Below are 22,641 nucleotides of genomic sequence, written 5' to 3'. Positions count from 1 at the left end.
GGTGAAAATGTACTGATGTGGTCAAATAAACCAAATAAAAAATCTCAGATCTGAAATGCTTAGGCCAAGCATTGTCGGTGCTGCAAGGCCGATACTGGCTGAAACAGCACCACCAATACAACATATACCTTAAGTACGGTACCTCTCTCAGGACATTGCATGCATTCTCGCTCGTTGTCTTGCTACATTAGACAGCTGAGAGTTAGCAAGAATAGGTTGGTCGAAATTTGAGATGGGTATTAGAGCCAACCCAAGTGATCCCAACTGCTTGCTTAGACAACTTGGTTACTGCTGTTGATGCAGAAGCCCATATACTCCTATTACAAACTTGCCAGTAATATTCTCAGTGGCTTTGCTACTCAACTAAACGGTGTAACAGTCTTTTGCGCATCACCTAGAGAGCCGCGAGATGACATCTCTTTATGATTGAATTGTTGGTTTGGGTGTACTCATGCTACCCGCGCTGGTCGCTGGCGATGTGATACCGTGGCAATGCGCGAGTGGATGCATTATCTTCTAACGTGTACATTTCCATTGTATTCTATATATTACCATAAATTAATATGAAGACAATAATATGCTTAATCTAGACGTTTATGACCACCTTTTATTCGTCGCGATGTGAGGAGACTATTGTTGACTTAGCGTCAAGAACATAATGTAGGCGCACATTGAAACTTATTCGGTTCGCTACAATGCTGTTTAATGTATGTGCAGGCACGGCAGGGTCAGATCTAGGCTGAAGGTGCCTGCGTGCTTAGGGCGCTGCAAATGTTCCTTTAGTTGTGAAACCACCGCGTACGAAAAAAAATTTGTGCTCAGCTGAAGCTGAACGTATTTGTAATGTCCTATGTAAAGCATACTCAGCTGCGCAGTGTAGCACCTCGAAGTGGGAGTAAGGATTTGACGAAATGCTGTGATAGAAAGGTCGATAACGCACGAACTCTTGGACGCTTTATATATAAAAAAGAACACCGACAGTACTAGGGATACGTTTGATTAATCATCATGACGCCTTATAAATGTCTATTAGAACTCGCAGGCTGTCACATTTACCGCGGCCTATGAAGTTTTCGGGCTTTTCCGATTACTTTGTGGTGTCGCGAGGGTTCAGTACTTAGGTCTTGGCAAATCTTTCTCCTAGACTATTTTCAATCGACTGCAAAGAGGTAATTGAGCTTATCTGGTAGTGATACGAGGCATCCTACGTTATCCTCAATCAGCAGCTTAACTTGCTAAAGTTCGAAAACTGACAGTGAGGTTACATGCGATTCATTGGCCCTTGCAACGCACTGATCGCCTTTCTTGGGTGAAAAACACAGCAGAAAATTATCGACCGGCTGGTGAGCACAGCGATGTCGCGCACTAGGAAAGTGCCATCAGCCTTCTTTGGAATACTGAATCTTGGAGAAGACATTTCCTCACAACAAGGAAATTGCCATGCTCGACTGCTGTTCTACTTCGAGGTTCTGCACAACAGAACAAATACAGTATTTTCTACAAACCTTCACCAGCTGTCACTCTCTTCTGAAGGTCCATACTGTGATATTACAAAGACCACTTAAGTGTTGGCGCAGACTGGCTGGTACACAGAGGAGTCTAAACACAGCAGAGGACAGGACATGCAAAGATACAAACGACACCGCGTTGACATGCAGCTAAAGTTCATAACGTGCTGTGCACGAAATAGAAGTAAACAAGGACACAAGTAGAAGCAAATCTTGACAACGTCACTACAGGTCTTCTGTTCACGACGGCTGGGCCACCATATTCGCCACTATAAACATTTGCGAAACCTCTGAGTATCAATTTCGCGGGCAAATACATTTGTTAAAAATTGAAATTGCAAGAGGATATTGTTGGTAGACACTGCCTCTGGGCTCTGTACGTCCTGCGAGCATCGATTTATCTCTATAATAGGCGGCCAAACAGAGCGCGCGACAGATGGAACACGGAGGCTTAGGTGAATGCTACCACAAATTATATTCTTAAAAACGAAAGCCCTAATTATCGTTCAGATCGGCGAGCAATGTTGATTCCATTGACAACCGCTGGTGTAAATTTGACAACGCTCTACTTAGGGTGTCTCGAGCCTTTGACGTCATCGAGACACACTGGACCGAATTCCATTACAGTCGCACCCACAATGCACACATCTTAATGAACGTGCCTCCAGAGGATAGACAGGCTTTTGGGCAAGCTTTAAACCACCGCACAAGGGCCTGAAATTTCAAATAACGAATCCGGTGCAATAATTTGGCAGACTGCCTGCACCGCAAGGACGTGAGCCGCGCTGTACTTAGGTTGCTCATATAGTGCAGTCGGATTGTTAAACTATTGCTTTTACAATGACTGGGCTTTCAGCTGCCGTCACGTTGATGCTAAGCAAATTCTAACTTTCTGTTGTGTTTATTCTTGTGAAGGTTCTGCTTCATTGACTTATTACTTCCAAGAGATAATGTTTGAAGCCGAAAAAAAGACTGTTCTGGTGCTCATTTCAGCAAGAAATTCTTTGTTTATTTGTAGTGCTCTTCTTAGGCCTCGGTGCTATCGAATGCGTTGTGGTGCCTCTTCCTCATCGTGTTTCTCCCCATTGGTTCCTGCTCTTCAAGACAGATGCGCATGGAAAAAAAAATACGATGATAAATTTGACTGCTAATGTGACTTCGCTATGAAGTTTTTGTTTGAAGCGAAATACACAAAAATGGCACGAATGTCCTCACTAAATTCTGACTGCTATCGAGCATATCTGCCCGTGCAGATATGCTCAATTACCGCCCCTGCTGTTTATGTGTTCTCTCCCTCGGTCCCCGTCTTTATTTGCAGTCAATATGATATGCAGTAAACACCAACTAGACCAAAGTGAAGTTCTTCTGATATCTGCCCACTTTATTAGCCGCAGCAACTACTCAAAGCCTCAATGAGTCGGTCCTTCCGAGTAAAAAGTTCTGCGTTTCTTGCATGGATGGATGGATGGATGGATATTATGAGCGTCCCCTTTGGAACGGGGCGGTGGGTTGTGCCACCGAGCTCTTGCTACTATACAGCCTAATATCCTACCTAGGTTAAAGAATGAAAAAAGAACAAAAAAAACCCTATGAACTACCGCGCCCAAATTTTCTGATCCCCTATTGCGAACTGTGCTTTTGTACATCTCCGTCTTTTGTCGTTTCCCTACTTTTCTTCCACCAATCCTCCAGTCGCCTCTCACTAATATCTATTGCGGACATGTTTGCTTTACCACTGCTCCCTCTGAACCCAAGGGCTTCAAGGAGGCCAGTGGTGCCTAAATTGACCGCTGGGTATACGTCTTCACATTCTCATAAAACATGCTTCGTAGTTTCCCTAGCTTTACCACAGCAAGCACATGCTTCTTCTTCCTTCTTATATCTCGCTTTATAGGTGCGTGTTCTAAGGCATTCCGATCTCGCTTCGAAAAGTATTGAGCTTTCCTTTGAGTTATCATAAATGGTTTCTTTCCTGATTTCGTTTTTTCCTCTTAAGTAGTTACTCGTGGCAGGTTTCTTTTCCATTGCCGCCACCCATGAGATTAATTCAGCCTCTCTGACTTTCCGCTTGACCTTCTTTGTTGCTGTGTTGTCCACCCTACAGGCCGCATACTTGCTGGTAAGCTTCCTAGTTCTTTTCCTCCACTGTGAATCAATGTTTTTCCTGTACAGATACCTGAACACTCTCCCAGCCCATTTACTTTCTTCCATATTCCTCAGCCGTTCTTCATACTCAATTTTACTGCGAGCTTCCCTCACTTCAAAACTAGTCCAGCCCATATCACCCTGCACAGTTTCATTTGTAGTCTTCCCCTGAGCGCCCAATGCAAGGCGACCCACTGACCTTTGGTTCCCGTCGAGTCCTGATTCTACCCCTGATTTATAGCAAACAACCGCATTTCCAAAAGTAAGTCCTGGAACCATTACACCTTTCCACATACCTCGAAGGACCTCGTACCTATTGTATCCCCATAGCGCTCTGTGTTTCATTATGGCTGCATTTCTCTTCCCCTTTACTGTTATGGTTTTTTCCTGTGTTTCCATATATCCATTGCCTTCGTTTATCTATATACCAAGGTATTTATATTCTGTTACCCGAGGTATTTCTTGGCCCTGTATCTGCACTGTCTGTTCACTGTTTTCATTGAATACCATAACACCTGATTTTCTAACACTAAATTTCAAACCTAAATTGTTGCCTCCCTGTCCACAGATATTAGCCAGACGTTGCAAATCGCTTTGGTTGTTAGCTAGCAACACAATGTCGTCCGCACAAAATAAACCTGGGAGTTGCTGCTCTATTACTGTCCCCGCCTGTTTGTATGAGAGATTAAACCCGATATTACTTCCTTCTAGCGCCCTCTCCATCCTCACCATGTACATCATAAACAGCAGCGGGGATAAAGGGCACCCCTGCCTCAGTCCCTTGTTGATATGAACTTTCTCCTCGCTCCTCATCCCTTCCCATTCAACGCAAATGGTATTTTCTAGGTAAATCTCTTTCAAAAGCTGTATACAATCGTTACCTAAGCCTTCCCCTTCCAGAATATCTCACAAAATGTTGCGGTCGACGTTGTCGTAGGCTCCTGTAACGTCCAAAAAGGCCACATACAACGGTCTGCTTTCTGCTTTTGATATTTCAATACAATGGGTATTGAATACAATGCACCCGAAATACCTGCTTGACTTCTACATGTTGTCCATAGGCAATAGAACAAATACGGCTAAGAGCACTACATGGTTGTTAAGGTGGTTTCATAACACGGATGATCGCGACGCAGGAGTGCAAATTGATATTACACACTGAAACAAAATTTCTCGCTCATTTGCACAGGAATGCGAAGATGTAAGTGTAATTTGAAAATCTGAACCAGATAAAACTATTTACACGCTAATTATTCTTTATTCCGGCACAGTTCCTTATGAAACATTTTACAGTGCGGCCTGTCTTTCCAGGGGTTGTGTAGTGCAACCGTAGCTGTGCGTAAGAGAAAAGCATGCCGTCCTTCTCGGAGCTTTTCTGATACCAAAACAACGTCTTCGGCGCAGAATCGGAAACAATCACTAGAAGTCATGCAGAAGAATAACTCAAGACAGAACAAAAAGAAAGAAAGAAAGAAAGAAAGAAAGAAAGAAAGAAAGAAAGAAAGAAAGAAAGAAAGAAAGAAAGAAAGAAAGGAAAACTGCAAAACCATACAATAAAAGAGAAAGATCTGCTAGCTTGGCATTGTTTGAATATGGATATAAGCGCCTGCGGGCATGAACTACAGATTTTAGCAATGCAGGATTTTTCAAAATGCGGAAGTTTTCCCGTTCTAGCTTTCAGGTTGCATTAGCCGTTGTGACCGTTATTGTTCTGACGATAGAACATCAAGGTCCACCATTTGCCCTCGCTTCTCCACTTCCTGGGTGCTGTCCAAATTTAAATCGTAAGAAGCGTCAAGCTTCGAGGACACAAGAAATACCACAGTATACTCCTCATCCTGCTCCGACACTTATTATTTTTGATCGCGGAATACAAGCACAACATAAATCAAGAGGTGCATCCATAAAACGTGGAGATCACCAAAAGGGTATGTATATTTGATTTTTTATTTACTATTTAACTTACCCGAGTGCTCTCCAAGCAGGCCACCACAACAAGTCCCACGGCAAGGAGGTTTATCTTACCCGACTCCGGTAATAATTTTTGTGTATAGGACCGCAGATGGAACAACAAAACCGACAACGCTCATCTATAAACCTGACAGCTGAACGCATGGGTACGTATTTTTCGTTTAATGTCTGGTTCAAATTTTCAACACTTATTATATAGGCTAGAAGGTCGGCCACCCTGAACAGGAAGGGTGTATACGGCGTTATTTTTCTTCTACACCTCGGTGCACTTACCTGTGAATGCAACCGTAAGGGACAAAAAAGAGAGAAAAAGAAATACCCTCTTTTCGATGTATCAGTCGCTTTACTTTTTTTTGTTAAAAAATATCTGCCGGTGCCTCCTATAAAACGATGCGATTTATTCATGTATAAACAATGCCTGCTCGCGAGACCGATATGCGATTTTTTTTCGAGTACAAGAAACCACGCGAGGTGGCATTCTGAAAGATATCGAATCTTGTATTAGCAGTGGAGCGACCGTTGGTACAGATGTTAGGGGCATTCTGAAAGATATCGAATCTTGTATTAGCAGTGGAGCGACCCTTGGTACAGATGTTAGCTCCTGGGCCTCGTCGTCCAAGCAGTGTGGCGGCAGCAGTAGCGTAGCGGCAATGAAGGCTGCCAGCATGGCCTTCGAGATCTGAGTTCGTCTGTGATTGGAGTTAAGGCTATAATTTGCTGCTATTGTTTAGCTTTTTATTAAAGAAAATGTTAAAGCCTTAGTATAAAACTGAACAAAGTCACACTTCCTTGCTCTTACATTGTTGGCCCGAGTTACAGCCGTTACAAAAAAGCACTCATTGGTTATCGTCGTCATCAGTTTCCCGCGCGACAAGTCGTATAGTGCTTCGGACTTCCGGTCGCCATTTCACTTTTTGTGTGCTTGTGTTCAGGCTGGTTCAGGCTTGTTCTTATCGGTCGATCGGGTGTTCATCACAGGCACGCCGTGCCCCAGAGGCAATGCAAGCGACGTACCTACAATGTCGCGTAATAGTTCTTCAGGGGCCCACGGCGATTACCCATCGATGTCACTGGCTGAAGGGGCTGACGCCTTGCGTTGGAGGACTAGTAAATAGAATAGACTAGAATAATAAATTGCAATAAATGTCTGTTTATTGCGCCTAAGAGGAGCATTGGTTGAAGAATGTTTACTTCTTATAAGCTGCGGCTCAAAAAATTTGGTTTACGGAAATTTAACGTCCTGAATGGGGCCTACGTTCAGGATATCCGATTAACCAACAGACATGCATCATTCCTCTATGCCGAGCGAGTAAAAATAGGTGTGTTGTACGTATATACCGGTGTTACTTCAAGGACCACATTTTCTGCAAAATTTTCGAAAAAGGGGCTTGCGAGTTATATTAGGGAAATATCTGTGTTATCTGGAAAGGTCTGCGTTTGAAATGGCTTCAATTACGTCCTTTAGAAGAGGGATTTCACAAAGTTGTGCAAGTGTAGCACACTCTTGGAGAGTTCACAGCAGTTTAAGTGGACATTATAGTGAAATTGCTCTGAGTTACCCTCCTACTTTCGGTGTTCATATATCCATTGAATAATTTTACTCCTGAACCATTTATATGACGCGAGACTTCTACAATACTGTTTTGCCAGTACTAACAATTTTCTTGTTTGCATAGGATGCGTTCTTTAGCTTCATTACCTCGTGAGCTTCAGAGCTTAGGATATGAAGCGCTTCTGCATTCACTGTTGTTGAAGCGCACAAACGTTGTGATGCTTTGTTCCCCCAAAGTTCATATGCGCATGAGCATACAAAGAACAACAACGTAAACTAAAAAGCGTAGTAAGCGCAAAAGAAAGGGCTGACAGACACAATTCTGCCTGGTTTTTCACATTACACTTTCGAAAGAACTGTTTGCTTCGCAAGATTTTGCATTGCCATCTCTCCTTTCATCGCGTTACCTACCGGAAAGAGCAGAATGACGCTTTAGCGGTCAAAGTTTTGCATATCAAATCCGTGCGAAGCAAGCGATAATTGCAGCTTCGACTCAGCATTCATGTCTTAGGTGTACTGTATACTGTCCCTTAACGCATCGCAAGTACATGAGGTAGCAGGGAATAATTGTATTCCGAGGATAATAAGTTTCCTTGTTCCTATATCTGCACTTGTCAAATGTTTTAACTTGTGTTTTAAGAAAGAGCGTAGTCTCCGCACTACAATGCTACTGAAACACCAAAGCTCTATATTGTTTTTTTTTTCGTACTACGTAGCAGCGTAACTGTTAAAGCTGCCAATACCGCGGCAGCTTTGCAAGCTTCCGCCCAGTATTCTTCAACAGTAACAAACGCGTACAAAGGACAAAAGCTAGAAAACGTGGTTTAAGGACCATGCTAGAACCGAGTTATATTTCACTTATAATAATTTTTCAGTCAAATGACGCCATTGTCATAAAACATTTCCTTTCAAAGAAACAGTCTGGCAGGCGAGGGAGGAGGGCGGTATCCCTTTTTTGTCGTTACAGGTTATCCCATATAGCACATTACGGTAATCAAGTTCCGGCCTGTCAAAGCCCGCGCTACGGGAATTGCCGGTTCTCTCGCAAGAAGTTATAACAAGTACTTTCTCATAAATAATTTTAATTACCGGCGTTCCGCAGGAATGCCATATGTACAGCTATACACTTTAAGGCCAGAGTTGTTTACACGAGAGTATGAGTACGTGAGAACAATAAATGCTTTTCGCGTCCCAATTTCTTTCCCAAACAATTCCCTAGAAACATGCTAAAGCTTTGTGGAGCCTTTGCTTGCAGCATTTGGTACAAGTCTGTACGTTATTTTTCGGTGATCTGGCAGTGCCACACGGTAGTGACTAAAAGCAACATCACTTTCCCGCAAGTAAATCTTGATGTCTTCATGCCATTTCAGCAACTAGACCTGGGTCGTATTGAGATGTGATCTTTATTTGCGCACTAATTAACAGCGGTGTAAATGGGACTGCTAAAAATATTACTGGTAGCAATCACAGACACGCAAATTCGAGACATATCGGTTTGATTTTGAACCTTGCGAAGCGGTGTACGCTTGCGATACTATGTGAATTAGCAACTTGAATGGCTTCAACCCTTGCGTCTTTGATAGCAATTGTAGCAATTGCAGCAATTTAGCAATTGTAATATTTTTAGTTATCTGAATAAATACTGAAGTGATTGTAGCTGTCTATGAGCACAGAGACGCCGATCTGACGTCTGGGTAGGCGAGGGAGGAGTGCGGTGGGGGAAGGTAGGTTGGTGGTAGTTAACCTGATCGGGAAAAACGTGCATGGGGGGGTTTCGAACACACGGCAGAAACGCGCCAGGAACACAGTATCATATTTGCCACCCTTGTTTGTGTCGAGGTTGTCAGACATTTTTTTCCACGGAAGCAGTGACTGACATATTCTATGATATTCTCATTGCCGCAAGCACACGTCATCAATAGCACAATTTCTTTTATAAAGCAAACATTCCTTCCAATTGCACGCCTACTTTTCTAACAGTCAGGTAGGCACACACCAGCACAATGTGACCGTCATTCACTTTCGAGCTCTACTTTTAGAGCGATAGCTCTACTACTCCAGGTGCCAACCCAGAAAACGCCTGGTTCCTTGAATCTGACCTTCATGCTCAGCCCAGGTCAACCTGGGACTTAGCCTGCCACTACCGGCGGCTGCTGCGTACGCAGCGTGGGCGCCCATGTCTCGAAAGCGATCTGCGATGCGTACAAAGTGCTACGAGTGCTGGTAGCTTCGTATGCACTGTGCTTTCGACGCTTAGTAAGCGCTGAAGCGAGACGCAGCATGAAGGTCATTTCGCTGGCTGCTGCAGCCGGGCCGAGCAGCGTGTGTGTGATGTCTTGTGGTGCAATTGTATATGCGGCAGTTTTTGAAGGCGCCGAGCAGCTTCTGTGTCCTTTCACAAAGGAAGCAAAGGTGCTATCGCTCGACAAACTTGGTTTAACCGCGTTAAACCATGGCAATATTTCTTTTACTACCCTTATAGGTGTGTTTGCTACGGAATTACTCATTCATAGAACAAACCTAAATATTCTAATGACAACACACACACTTCATTAGGAACACAATTCCTTTAATAGAACAAACATTTCTAACCTTTCTATGCCCTCTTTCCTAAACATTAGACAGGCTCAAAACGGCAACCGCCAACTCGCAGATTGGCGTCATGATGACTGCGTGACGTACGTACGTGGAACAGATTATCAATGGAGCCGGCATAAAACACGCTCGTGCTTAAAGTACAATGTGATTTGGTGCAATGGTGGCGCTCTCAAACGAGCTTGGTACAAATGTGCTGTAGTTCGTTCTTGGGGGCCATGATAACGACCGGCATAAGCACGATCGTGTCCTCATAATGAAACATCGCGCAATTTCTGAGCGCCGCTCTTAGGCGCCCGTTCCTGCGTCGAGCGTTGGCGTCCCTCGGCGTAATCGAGCGAACGAGCACAGCGAAGGATGAAGGAGCGAACGCAGAGCGCAGCGGGGGATGAAATACGTGAGGAGGAAAGTGGAGGAGGGAAAGGAGGGCATGGCGAAAGCATGAGAACCTGTTGTTGGTACACTTAAGTCCCGAGGCATTGCGTCTAACGGGTCGCAAGTTTTCCAAGTATAAATTCCGCTTCCTCTTGAAGAAAATCGTCTTCGTATATATATATATATATATATATATATATATATATATATATATATATTCAGAAATTTATCAGTTGCTGTACTGATCGACCCAACAGCCACGCCAAACCATGGAAGGTAGGCAAAAACAAAGTTTCGCTGTCGAATTCACCCGTCCAATGTAGCAGCAGCAGCATATCACAGCAGTAGCGGAGTAACCGAGCAGGGTCTCGCTTTTGGCTACATGCGTCAGGCGGGACGAATGCAATGCGTGATGCTTCTTTAGGTAAGAATATATTGAAGAGATATGTGCATGGAGATGTGCGACACATATCAGCGTACAATTAGGGCTTCACACCCGTTGTGCCGCGGCGGTAGATTCATTCTAGGGGATTGAGTTATGGGTACAACCCCTGTGCCACATACCTAGTGCCAAATATCTCTTTTCAGGCAGACGCTCAGCAACCCAAGTTGTCTACTCGGCAAGATAACAAGCAGCCAGCTCCTGCCCACTGACCAAAGTTTCTAAATGTGACTTAAAGTATAAACAACGAGAAAACCACGACAAAAGCCGAAACCCGGGGAAGTACGAAGAAAGCTTCGCTTTAAGAATGTTGGAGACTACCCGAAGGACCAAGCACTGACAGCAACGGCCAGGCTTAACCTGGCACTTGAACTGTCTCTATGCTCTATCTATACGCCAGTATGCCACAATTTCTAGCTCCCTTAAAAGCCTTACCATGCTGTTCAAGTCTTGTAACGACATCTCACGTGCACCATTGCACTGCATGCAAAAAAGCGGCGCTAGTGAACTCAGATCGCACTCAGATTGTTAGCACTAATACTGTCACGGAGTTTTTAATATTTCATTCTCTCCCCCCCTCTCTCTCTCTTAATATTTCGAAAGAAATAAAGATAAATATATAAAAGGTATGCGCTGTGATTGAAGCGTTTCATTACTTTTGTTTGCTCGCCATCTTTTAAAAGTTTTGAGACATAATTTAGTCATGAACATGAGATTTGGTCTGAGCAACATTTTCGTTGGAATAATATACATTTCGCACATGCCACATACACAATCGTATAACGTACACGAACTTAACTATACACCGAACATCACGGTGATGGTGAGGACAAAAATTTGCCTGGAGTGCCCACGTAATTGCTATGGTAATAAAACAGAACGCGTGCCCTGAAGAAGTGCCGAATGTTGTAAAGTACAGAATGTATATGCCACATATAGACACCGGTGCTTCTTATATTATACGTTGCAATGTAATTAAAAGCAAGGATATTTGAGCATTTGGGTTTACTGCACCGTCACTCCTGAGATACTTGCGAAAGAGGTATAGGAAACTTACCTGAAAGACAGAAGAGACGTTCGGCAGTTTTGTTTGACGATTCACCACCGACAATGTAATTACACGGTCTTTTTGAGGTGATCTCCAACTTCATGCCGTTAAACACGACCTGAGAAAGAGAAATTATGGATTACTGGTTAGCGAAACGACCCAAGGATGATGTTGTCTTTTCCTTTGGGGCATACGCGAGGTATCGTTTATTTTATAGTCATTTATCATCACGGTTCAATGCGAAAATTTGGGACTGTAACCCAAGTTGTGTTGGGAACTGAAATACGGCACGCCGCCGCATGCCAGCTTCACACGATAGGTTTCCATCGGCTCCATTGAATTTTATCTCAATACCTCTACTCATTCGATTTTGCAATGATGAAACTATCTGGTGAGAGAGAGAGGCGCGTTAAATAAAGTTGAAACTCGATTTAACGAAATGATGACAATGCTCGAATTATTTTGTTAAATCGGGAAGTTCGTAAAATTGAGAAAGGAATTATTTCGTGAGTCTAAAATTCTAGTGTAGCGACACGCAAGTGCTACCGCGGCATTTAATTCGCCGCTGACTCAGCCATTTGTCGCATGAACCATGAAATAATGAAAGCAACACCCGCCGCCCCTACCGAGGCGGTGTTGAGTCGGCTGTTTCGTGCATGGGCGCGGCGTGCAGCCTCGTGAAAACAAAGCTAGAGATGCGACCATGGCGCCTAGATGTTTTAACGCGATAGCTTTAGAGCGTACGCTAGAATAAGAACCCATCTGTGTCAAAATGAGAAGGAAATTAACGCTTCTTTTACTCATTTGTTTCAGGAAAAACTTCGTTAAATCGAGTTCGGCCAAGTTTGTTTCGTTAATTCGGGTTGATGAGAACATTGAGCCCTATGAGTACCTGCCGGGGAATAGATATTTATCCATTAGATCGGGAACATTGTAATCGAATTTCATTAGATCGAGTTTTAACTGTAGAACATTCCTTGTCAAAGTTAATTACCAGGCATGAAGGGTGCAGTGGTTGGACTGTAGAAAGGAGGAACGTCCAAAGTAGGAATTAAGGGAGGGGCACTTGGATAATCAGGTTACGTGCATTGTACTTTAGCTAATTGGCCTGTAAAATTGCTTGTTCATGCTCGAATATCCTCGTCAAGATTCTTAAACAGCTTTTCATTTAAGTGCATAGACCCGAACTTGTTTCCTTGTTAAAAAAGAAAGAAGAACATGTCGCATGCTTTGTGTCTCGATGCTCGTATCCTCTGTGCTTTGTGGTTGCTCTGTTCGCCTTGGTTTCTCAATTACAATGCCCAAAGTGAAATTGTGGAAAGTTCAATTGAAATACACAGGAGAAAGGTGAAAAGGCCAATTTAAACTCAGTTGTACCGCCTTCGTTAGCCACAGTGATGCCTACACGACGGGACCATAAACCGCTCTTCGGTTCCGACACGTAAGCAAGCCTGTGACATTAGTCTGCTGCATCTGTTTTCCCTCGTTGGCACTTTTGCCGGTGCATTATTTTCGTAGTTCTTATGCTTCAGCAGAGTGCACGTCGACAGATGCTTTGGCTTGCATTCTTGCGAAGAAACTTGATCATCTTTGCAAACGCTCGGCTAGGACTCCCTAGCACGGCGTCCGAATGACACAGCAGCAGATTGAAAATGCCGTGTTATTACAATGGGCATTGTGTTGGCTTTCCCGAAATAAAGAGGAAAAAAGAGCAGTGACCACTTGTGGAGAGCGCCTAAACAGGGCGCTTCCTGATGCTCTTCATGTTCTATAATAAAATTCCGAAACTTACAAAAACAGTATTAAGCCTAAGTGCGCGCGACATACAAATAAACAATTACAATCTGCCTCTAATAAACAAAACCACAACACAGAATTTCGTAGGCACGAAAATGAACAAAAATCAAACTGCAGCTACGATAAGACGTTTCTGATCACAGATCACTGTCCCCCACGTTGGTTCTTTTGAGTGCCACTGGAGAAGTAGGACTTGCCCTCATCTTCCCGGCGTGAAAGTATTTATGCAAACTTTGCTTTTGAGATCATTAAAAAAAGAAACGCCAGACTATGCAAGGACAAGACAGCTCAGAAAGAAAATCTCCATTCAGTAAAGAGGGCTGCACGAGTCTCTTTTCACGTCTATCATCCAAAACGTTGGTCATGAGGCTTCACGAAAACAAAAAGATCAACTGATCAACTACAATGACTATGCAATGATTCGAACATTTTATTTCGCAAACCTGCACTGGAGGGCACGAAAACTACCACGAGCACTAGATAGGTCTTGTCTATATATGTTGTAAGATGCGCAAAGTTCCACTGAACCGCGGGAAAAGAACAAGGTACATAAAGATAAGGACGTTTCTCAGGAAAGCGAAGCATCCACAACAATAGCAAAGTGTAGCCTTGCGCTTAAACTCCTCAGATGATGTTCTAACTATACTCAGGTTCAACGTGTTGGTGTGACGTAACACGCAAGACAAAAACTGCTAAGCAGAAGGCGCCACGTCCTGGCAACTGCATGACCTCGCACAAAATTGGCCTTTCGAGGAGAGCCACAAGTTGCCGACAATAAAACTTTCCTTTCGGCAGAGTATTGCCGCCGCGGAGAAGCTAGTTTAGCGTTTCTATATCGCATGGAAAAGGCAGGCAGTTTCGTCATATAAGCAGGAAAAATGGCGAAACCGTGTACATGCACTTTATTGGGACTTACCAATGAACTGCATCGAGGCCAGTGAATTTTATGTCGGGTAACAACTCTTTGCTTTCTGTTGCTATCACGAGAAATTATTACCTGAGAAGCCAACTCACTTACAGTCAAAGAACAACAGTTTGCTGGTGTCGATGCAGTTCATTGAACTTAGGGTGGGGAATTGACCCGCCGCCTGCATACGGTGGCTGGCTTGAGCAGGCACTACCGTTTGCTCTTGCGAGGGAAGTTCCCTTCACCGGAACGCAATCCCTGACGTGCCCGAACAGTGCAGCAGATCGCACGACGCCAGGCCTCCAAGTGGGACTAAACTTGCGCAAACTTTCTTCGATATTCGAGCACGGTGACTTTAGTGGCGCCCCGTTGAGAGAATTGAGCCCCACGCTCGCGTGTTCACCCTAAGAGGAAACGAGCCTGGGCATATGCGCAAGTGCACCCAAGAATGTGTACGTGGGAACAGCCATTACCGTAGCACAATTCGTAGTTGAATGTACGCGTAATTCGGGGGCGGTGGGTACCACTACCGCCGGCGGCAGTTCGGTTTTCATCCACTTTCGTTTCCGTTTAGCTTATGGATTCTACAAAAAAAAAGAAAATACCTTCCAACGGATCTTGGGAATGACACTCGAAAGGGCGGGCACAAATAGCATCACCATTCACAAACTAGCAAAGACGGATATAATAAGGCGGGTAGCTAACAGAAGGAGAGGCCTGAGCGCAGAGAATCTGGTAAGGCTAGTCCACGCTTTCTTGTTATGCCATTTCACGTACGTAGCGCCCATGCACGTCTGGAAGAGGGCCAAACGAGACAAGCTAAATGCCATGATAAGGAGGGGGATCAAGAACGCGCTCGGACTACCAAACTACACACGCACCGACCGACTCCTACAGTTGGGTATTCATAATACCCTGGAAGAAATTGCAGAAGCACAAGAAAGGGCACAGATTCTCAGGCTGTCCGGCTCCAGGGCAGGCAGACGACTCCTAACAGAGATGGGCGTCCCACCGGTCACTGTCGAAGACGCCTACCTGGGCCTTCCGAAAGAGCAGAAAGATAACATCATCATATCGCCCGCCACGCGCAATATGCATCCGCAGCGTAACGTAGAAAGAAGGAAGGCCAGGGCGGTGGCGCTCCTACGCCGTGCGACAGAACTCCCTGGCGGCAGCTATTTCGTTGACGCGGCCCAGTATGGCAGCAGCAACAATTTCACGGTAGTGTCGATCAACCACAGGGGTTAGACCGTTAAAGCCACTTCGGTACGAAGCACGTCGTCACGTGTGGCCGAGCAAGTGGCCATTGCCTTGGCCCTCCTGGACGACAAACATGCCAATAGCTTCAGCGACTTCCACGCCTTCAGCGTTGGCGCTGTCTGTAAGGAAGCCTGTCGCATCCTCGACGGCAAAAGCATCGCCACCCACACTCTCAAGTGGTTCCCCGCTCACATGGGATCTATCATGGGAGGCCCCACAAACCTCAACGAGCTGGCCCACTCCAAGGCGCGAGGTCTCGCTTTCCGTGACCATGGAGAACTCCAACGCCGGCCCGCAGTGGTGGAGAATAGAGATTGTTACGTTTCGCCTACGACGCGCGGTATAGCCGGCGCGGATGCAACGGACGCCGGGGCTTCGTTGAAAGCGGCGGACATCTTGGCCCGTTCGGATCTGCCGCAAAGCCTCCCCGCCAAGCGCGTCCAGGCGTGTTTCAGTGCCACGTGTCTTCGTGTGTGCGTGTGTGTGTGTGTGCCCACGCTTGTCAAAGCGCGGCAGCCGGGGAGAGGAGCTCCCCAAGTGTGAAGCGAGGAGGTCCGACCGGCGCCGGCTTGGCGGATGCGGCACTACACTCGTCTCAACGTGTCTCTCAGCCTGTCCGTGCCCCGCCGTCACGTGGTCTCGTCACGAGGCCTTCCTCTTGCCCTCGACTCCGAGAGTATAAGAGCAGCTGCCCCCGGACGCCAAGAGAGAGGCTCCGATTTCTTCTGTTGAGTAACGTGCACTCCCGTCTCTCCACTTCGGTCGACCTGACCGGCCGCTCTTTTGCGATGTTAGAATAAACAAGTTGTTCTGTTACCAGTCGACTCATGCTTCGCCGGGATCTTCGGATGCTTCCAGTTGTGCCCCAGGCCGCCAGGCCAACGCTACCCTTGGGGCTTGCGACCCATTTGCAACATCTCGTGCTAGCGGTGCGATTGCAATAACGGGAGTCAGCACTGAGATTCCAACAAGATCAACCGACCACATACAATGAAATTGCGCAGCACTTTTATCTCGGCAGGAGAGACTTTCCCCTTCCACACAAGAAGTCAAATAGAGCGCAGGCATTGCCCCTAAGATTATTGCAAACAGGCTCGTGTCCCAGCCCGGCTTTATTCCACAAGCTTTATCCCGGCACCTATGCCACTAGTTCTTGCAGGGACTGCAATGACATCGCTAGCCTAGACCATATGCTCTGGCGTTGCTCCTCGTTACGAGGCACAGACCAAATCAATGAGGACAAGTGGCTCTCCTCTATCAAGAGCCCCGATGCCGGGGCACAACTATGGGCTGTCCAGAGGGCCCACGATGCGGCGGTCGGGCATGGCCTGACTGTCCCAACGTGGGAGCGGCCCGCAGCGCGCTGAGTCGCGTACCTCAGGACCTTCATTAAAGTTTTGCATCCATCCATTCATTCCAACGAAGTCCCCAGACTTTTCCTTTGCTTAATTATATGTTGGATTCATATGGTTGTAGCAAACGAAATTGGCCCTTTCGCGCTCAACACGACGCCATCGGTCGAAAAGATGTTTTACATCCGCCGCGGTGGCCATGAGTTGTGCAGGCTCTGGGTTAAGTACTGTACATGCACGCGAATATACCCGCCGTGGTTGCTCAGTGGCTATGGTGTTGGGCTGCTGAGCACGAGGTCGCGGGATCGAATCCCGGCCACGGCGGCCGCATTTCGATGGGGGCGAAATGCGAAAACACCCGTGTACTTAGATTTAGGTGCACGTTAAAGAACCTCAGGTGGTCGAAATTCCCGGAGTCCTCCACTACGGCGTGCCTCATAATCAGAAAGTGGTTTTGGCACGTAAAACCCCATAAAAAAATGCACGCGAATGCCCAAAAATGTAGTACTTCGGTAGTGCAAAGTACCCGTGATGCGTATGTTGTGGGTTGGGCTATCAATGGTAGCAAGTTGTTTCTTTCCAGTTTTTCATTTCCCTTCGCTTTATCACTTCCACACTTCAATTAAAACTACGAATAACTTCTGTGGATTCCTTGGCTTTGTTTGTTTGTCGGCTGCATATGGTTGTAACTAACGGAAATTGGCTCCTCAGTTGCCCTTATTCTCGTTCGAAGCAAGCAACTAAATATCGTCAGCATTGTACTTTACAAGCGCTCATAGAAAGGCACGAACGCATTTGGATATGCAGAATAAAAAAATCTGCATGAAAACGTGGTAGAAACATGGCGACCATGGTGACGGCAACTGCTTATACCTGGGACAAGTGTAGGACCTTTATATATATCCGCTTGCCAACAACGACTCTACGCTGGTGCGACAGGTTATGTTGCATTAGAGGTGTTCTCCAGCACCCTACTCCGTCATCCCAAGAAGGGCCAGTTTTTCGTCGCTGGAGAACAAAGTACTGGCTCTAGTGTCGTACACGATACACTGAAGCTCAAATTGCCAAAAGTACTGAAACAAAAAACAAATGAAATTCTTCGGCACGTCAACGGTCAATGAGCGATAGCTTTTTAATAAAATGGAAGGGTCGGTTTTTATTAATAGTCGTTACGCTGAATTGAAAGTGGTGCACTGGCAATGCGCAGTGTCGTTGGCCCTAAGTACTATTTGGTTTATTTTTCATGGCGCTTTGCATAATTTACTTTGATGAGCTGTGCTGCTTCAAATTTTCACCGAATAAATATGTTTGATCAATTTCTCAGAGACAAAGTTGTAACAGGGGGCTTGTAGTGACCAAGGTGCTAGGAAAAATGGTTTTTGCACGCCATGTTAAATCACAGCAGATGGTACAGTGTCTAATTTACGGGGTAGTCGTCTTGGAAGATTAGATTGAAGTTCCCGGTCAATACAGTACATAAATTCGCAGTGTCCGGAGGAGGAAGGCAAAAGTTTATTCCGCCCATTAAGGACTCACTGCTTTGAAAATGCCAATGCCTCAGTTTTTATAAACACGGGCTTGGACACTACGGCTTCTGGCACTTTATATCAATGCAACGTCATATACTCCTTATTTGGTTAACTTCAAACAATAAGCGCCTTGTAAAAGCTGTAGTGGCTATTTCGAGTCATATATCATGTAAAAAGCCAGCAGGACAGTCAAGACGACTCCCGCATTAGGAAAAGGAGGACTCAAAATCGAAGTAAAGATATCAAGTGATATTTTGTTTTAATTTCTTCCATCTTTCTTCTTGGGCATCTTCCTGAACTTTGTTCTTCGCTTGCAGATTAGTGTGCGTAGCCGAACAATTACACGCCTGCAAACATCTCTGCTTTTATTTAAAGAGCTCTCTCTTTCACAGAAAAACTTTCATATATTGGGCTTCATCTGCACGACGATAATGACGTGCCAGATTAACTTTCAGTTTCAGCAAGAGTCAATGCGCATTTCTATGATCGCTGCCCTGTATTTCAACGAGTTTCCTCATATTTACCGGTTCTGGAAAAGAAAAGGCCGAGCGCGATGTGCTGTGCCACAATCTGCCGCGTGTTTCAATACTGATTCGGAAAATACATTTCTTGAACCACGAAAATGGAATACAAATTTAAGCTGTTGTTTCACATCAAGACAAAATAGACATTGTTGCAGAAATCGACGAAGATGATTCTGAAATAAGCGAGGAGGAGGAGGAAAAACTTTATTTGCTCTAATTGGTTAGAAATTTGCGGTGGCAGATGCGGTCGGCCGTCTTCACGGTACAGCTGACGCGAACGGCAGAAATAAATGAACACAGTAGCACTGCTCCTGATATGTATACGTGACGTCAGTAACTATGTTTAAAAATGGTCGCAGAATAGCCATTCTATTTTAATGCAGTTAGCATTTTTTGGGAAATTCAGATGCTTTGTGGCATGTATCTAACATCGTTCACATACATACCAAGCGACCCAAACATATTGCTAGGTTGCACCCCTATGTGCGAACTGACTGCTGCTTAGCCGAGGAGACAATGTGGGCTGCTCAGTATGTTCCCAATTACACAACTTGCTGCTGGCTGTTTGACTATAAAAACTATAAAATGGTATTTAATTTTCGTTCTTGAAGGTCGCGGCGAGGAAGTAATACGACAGGGGTGGGTTACAGCAGCGTGACCACAGCGTGGCGACACTGATATGACAACGACTGCGCACGTGCGCTTAATTGTCCACTCATTTACGTCACGGAGGTCAGATGCCCGTCCGCTTACTTGGAAACTGTTATGATCGACGTGTCAAGTATGAGAAACGTTCAAGCGAGCGTTCCCATGACGAGATAATTGCCATCTTCCCCAAAGGAAGGAAGGAAATTGACATTATTCAAGGTCCTGCAGGCCAAGAGAGCTTTGGGCTCTCATGGAGTCGGCGTCTCCCATGACGGAAACGGGAGGTTCAGTTTCCTAGCGGCGTCGTGGACCTACTGGACGGCCCAGAGTTGGGGAGCGAGTTCTTCGCTCCGGATTGCTTTTTCAAACTTGCGCTTGTCCGGTTCGGAGTTTATCTGAGCTTGCGAGCACGGCCAGAGTAAATGGTAGACGTTAAGGGATGTATTGCAATTGGTGCAATAATACTTGTCGTAGAGCTCAGGCATGTAGTGGTGTAGTCTGTTTTGAGTGTGGTATGTGTCGATTTGTAGCATTCTGCGTGTGACAGCAGAATGCTACAGAACGGGAATGCTCGTCGCAGAACACGACGAAGGCACTGATACTTCCACAATTTAGCCAAGTTTTCCAAGAACACATAGACGATCGCAAAACCACGAAGGGTTATTTAAGGCCGTCCTGGCCGCCGTGCCAAGCAGAAGCGTTCGAGACTCCGATAGTCAAAAACACCTACCAATGAAGTGAATACGTTCTTTTCAACTCTTTTCATCACTACGATGCCCGCCTTCGTCGTCGTTTCTTGATTCTTGCGGGGGAAATCCACCTCAACCGGTCGAGATTGTATCAAAACCAACTAAGCTAAGGGACGATCGCGAACTAAAGTTCTTGCTTTTGCAATGTCGAGCTTTCGGCAGCCGTTAGTGTTTGCTGTTAAGCGAATTCTTTATATTTTCAGGTATTTGCTCATTGATTTCATATTGCGAAAACATTGAGTTGAAAGTCATTTACAGGCGCAGAAAACCATCGGCAAATTTGTTATTCGCTACTTTTACTCCCTCTACGTAGCGCGTGTGTACACCCAAGATGGCGATTGTTGAGACGATCGTAACGCTGCTGTAGCATGTACGTGCGCACAAGAGCAGAGTATTCTTTGCTGCAGTTCTAGTTCAATTTATGGAGGCGGCTGGGAAATGATAAGATTTTGTCAAAACTGAACAAATCTTGGGTTTACCAATGCTTTTTTACTAGAGCACACAAATGCATAACATTGTAAATACTGCAAACAAAGCAACCAGTCCCTACGCTAGAACATTATCATTGATGAAATTTTGTAAGAAAGCGTCAAACGGTCACGCAGATGGCTTAGCAAAGTGAGAGACATTGTGAGGGGCGCGCTTTATGGGGTATTTTGGCTGGGATCTACTTGGCAGCGTCGCCTTGGTTTACTTCAGTGCCGGTCGAACGCTGTAAAACTTAAAATGCAGTGTATCCCGAGTTACAAATTGAGTATGAAAAGAGAAAAGTGAAGCCTGTGCATGTGTAAATAAGCCGAACATTGTTAGAATTTTGATTTGTACTTTGTGACGCATGCTCGATTACCTTCTATGTGTTTTTATTGCGCTCCGTTGATCAGGAAACAACGAGCGACACAGACGAAATTTGGCCAGAAATGTGAAGCCTGTGCCTGTGTAAATAAGCAGAACATTGTTAGAATTATGATTTGTATTTTGTGACGCATGCTCGATTACCTTCTATGTGTTTTTATTGCGCTCCGTTGATCAGGAAACAACGGGTGACACAGACAAAATTTGGCCAGAAAAGTGAAGCATGTGCATGTGTAAATAAGCAGAACATTGTTAGAATTATGATTTGTACTTTGTGACGCATGCTCGATTACCTTCTATGTGTTTTTATTGCGCTCCGTTGATTAGGAAGCAACGGGTGACACAGACAAAATTTGGGCAGAAAAGTGAAGCCTGTGCATGTGTAAATAAGCAGAACATTGTTAGAATTATGATTTGTACTTTGTGACGCATGCTCGATTACCTTCTATGTGTTTTATTTCGCTCCGTCGATCAGGAAACAACGGGCGACACAGACGAAATTTGGCCAGAAATGTGAAGCCTGTGCCTGTGTAAATAAGCAGAACATTGTTAGAATTATGATTTGTATTTTGTGACGCATGCTCGATTACCTTCTATGTGTTTTTATTGCGCTCCGTTGATCAGGAAACAACGGGTGACACAGACAAAATTTGGCCAGAAAAGTGAAGCATGTGCATGTGTAAATAAGCAGAACATTGTTAGAATTATGATTTGTACTTTGTGACGCATGCTCGATTACCTTCTATGTGTTTTTATTGCGCTCCGTTGATTAGGAAGCAACGGGTGACACAGACAAAATTTGGGCAGAAAAGTGAAGCCTGTGCATGTGTAAATAAGCAGAACATTGTTAGAATTATGATTTGTACTTTGTGATGCATGCTCGATTACCTTCTATGTGTTTTATTTCGCTCCGTCGATCAGGAAACAACGGGCGACACAGACAAAATTTGGCCAGAACGGAACGAAACCAGCAGATGGTCTGAATAATAATTTTTAATAAATGTTACCTCAGTTCTTGACTTCCAGATTTGCAGGCTTTGTGGAATGCAAAGAAAAGGAAGGTAATAGGCAAGGACAAAATAAAAGTGCCATCAACAAAGTAGACTATACAAAATACGGCGATATAGTGACTGTGAGAAATAAATGTGTTTTTCAGGCAGTTGAGACTTCGAATATTTCGAAGGGCGTTTTGTACACCGACCATTCGTGGCGCATTTGAGCCACACTCCGTATAGCCGCAGCGGGCGGCATTTTTTTTTGTAGCCCTCTATCGTAGAAAACGTTTTGTTTTTTGACAATTTATTGCATCAACCAATATATGCTTTCCTTGAATATCACATACTTCTACTTTGAATAGGGACTGATAGCCAAGTACTTGCCTATCACG

The 22,641-nt window shown here is 44.9% G+C and overlaps 1 long non-coding RNA gene across 1 annotated transcript; it reads left to right on the top strand.

The window, feature by feature from the left end:
• Positions 1–5,673: 5,673 nt before the first annotated feature.
• LOC129383258 (uncharacterized) lies at positions 5,674–11,217 on the top strand. The gene is made up of 2 exons (XR_008611135.1): positions 5,674–5,770; positions 10,735–11,217. It is a non-coding gene; the product is annotated as an uncharacterized lncRNA (long non-coding RNA).
• The last annotated feature ends 11,424 nt before the right edge of the window (positions 11,218–22,641 follow it).

Source organism: Dermacentor andersoni, chromosome 8 (genome assembly GCF_023375885.2).
Source record: "Dermacentor andersoni chromosome 8, qqDerAnde1_hic_scaffold, whole genome shotgun sequence".
Classification (NCBI taxonomy): domain Eukaryota; kingdom Metazoa; phylum Arthropoda; class Arachnida; order Ixodida; family Ixodidae; genus Dermacentor; species Dermacentor andersoni.
This window is presented reverse-complemented; position numbering and strand designations above follow the sequence as displayed.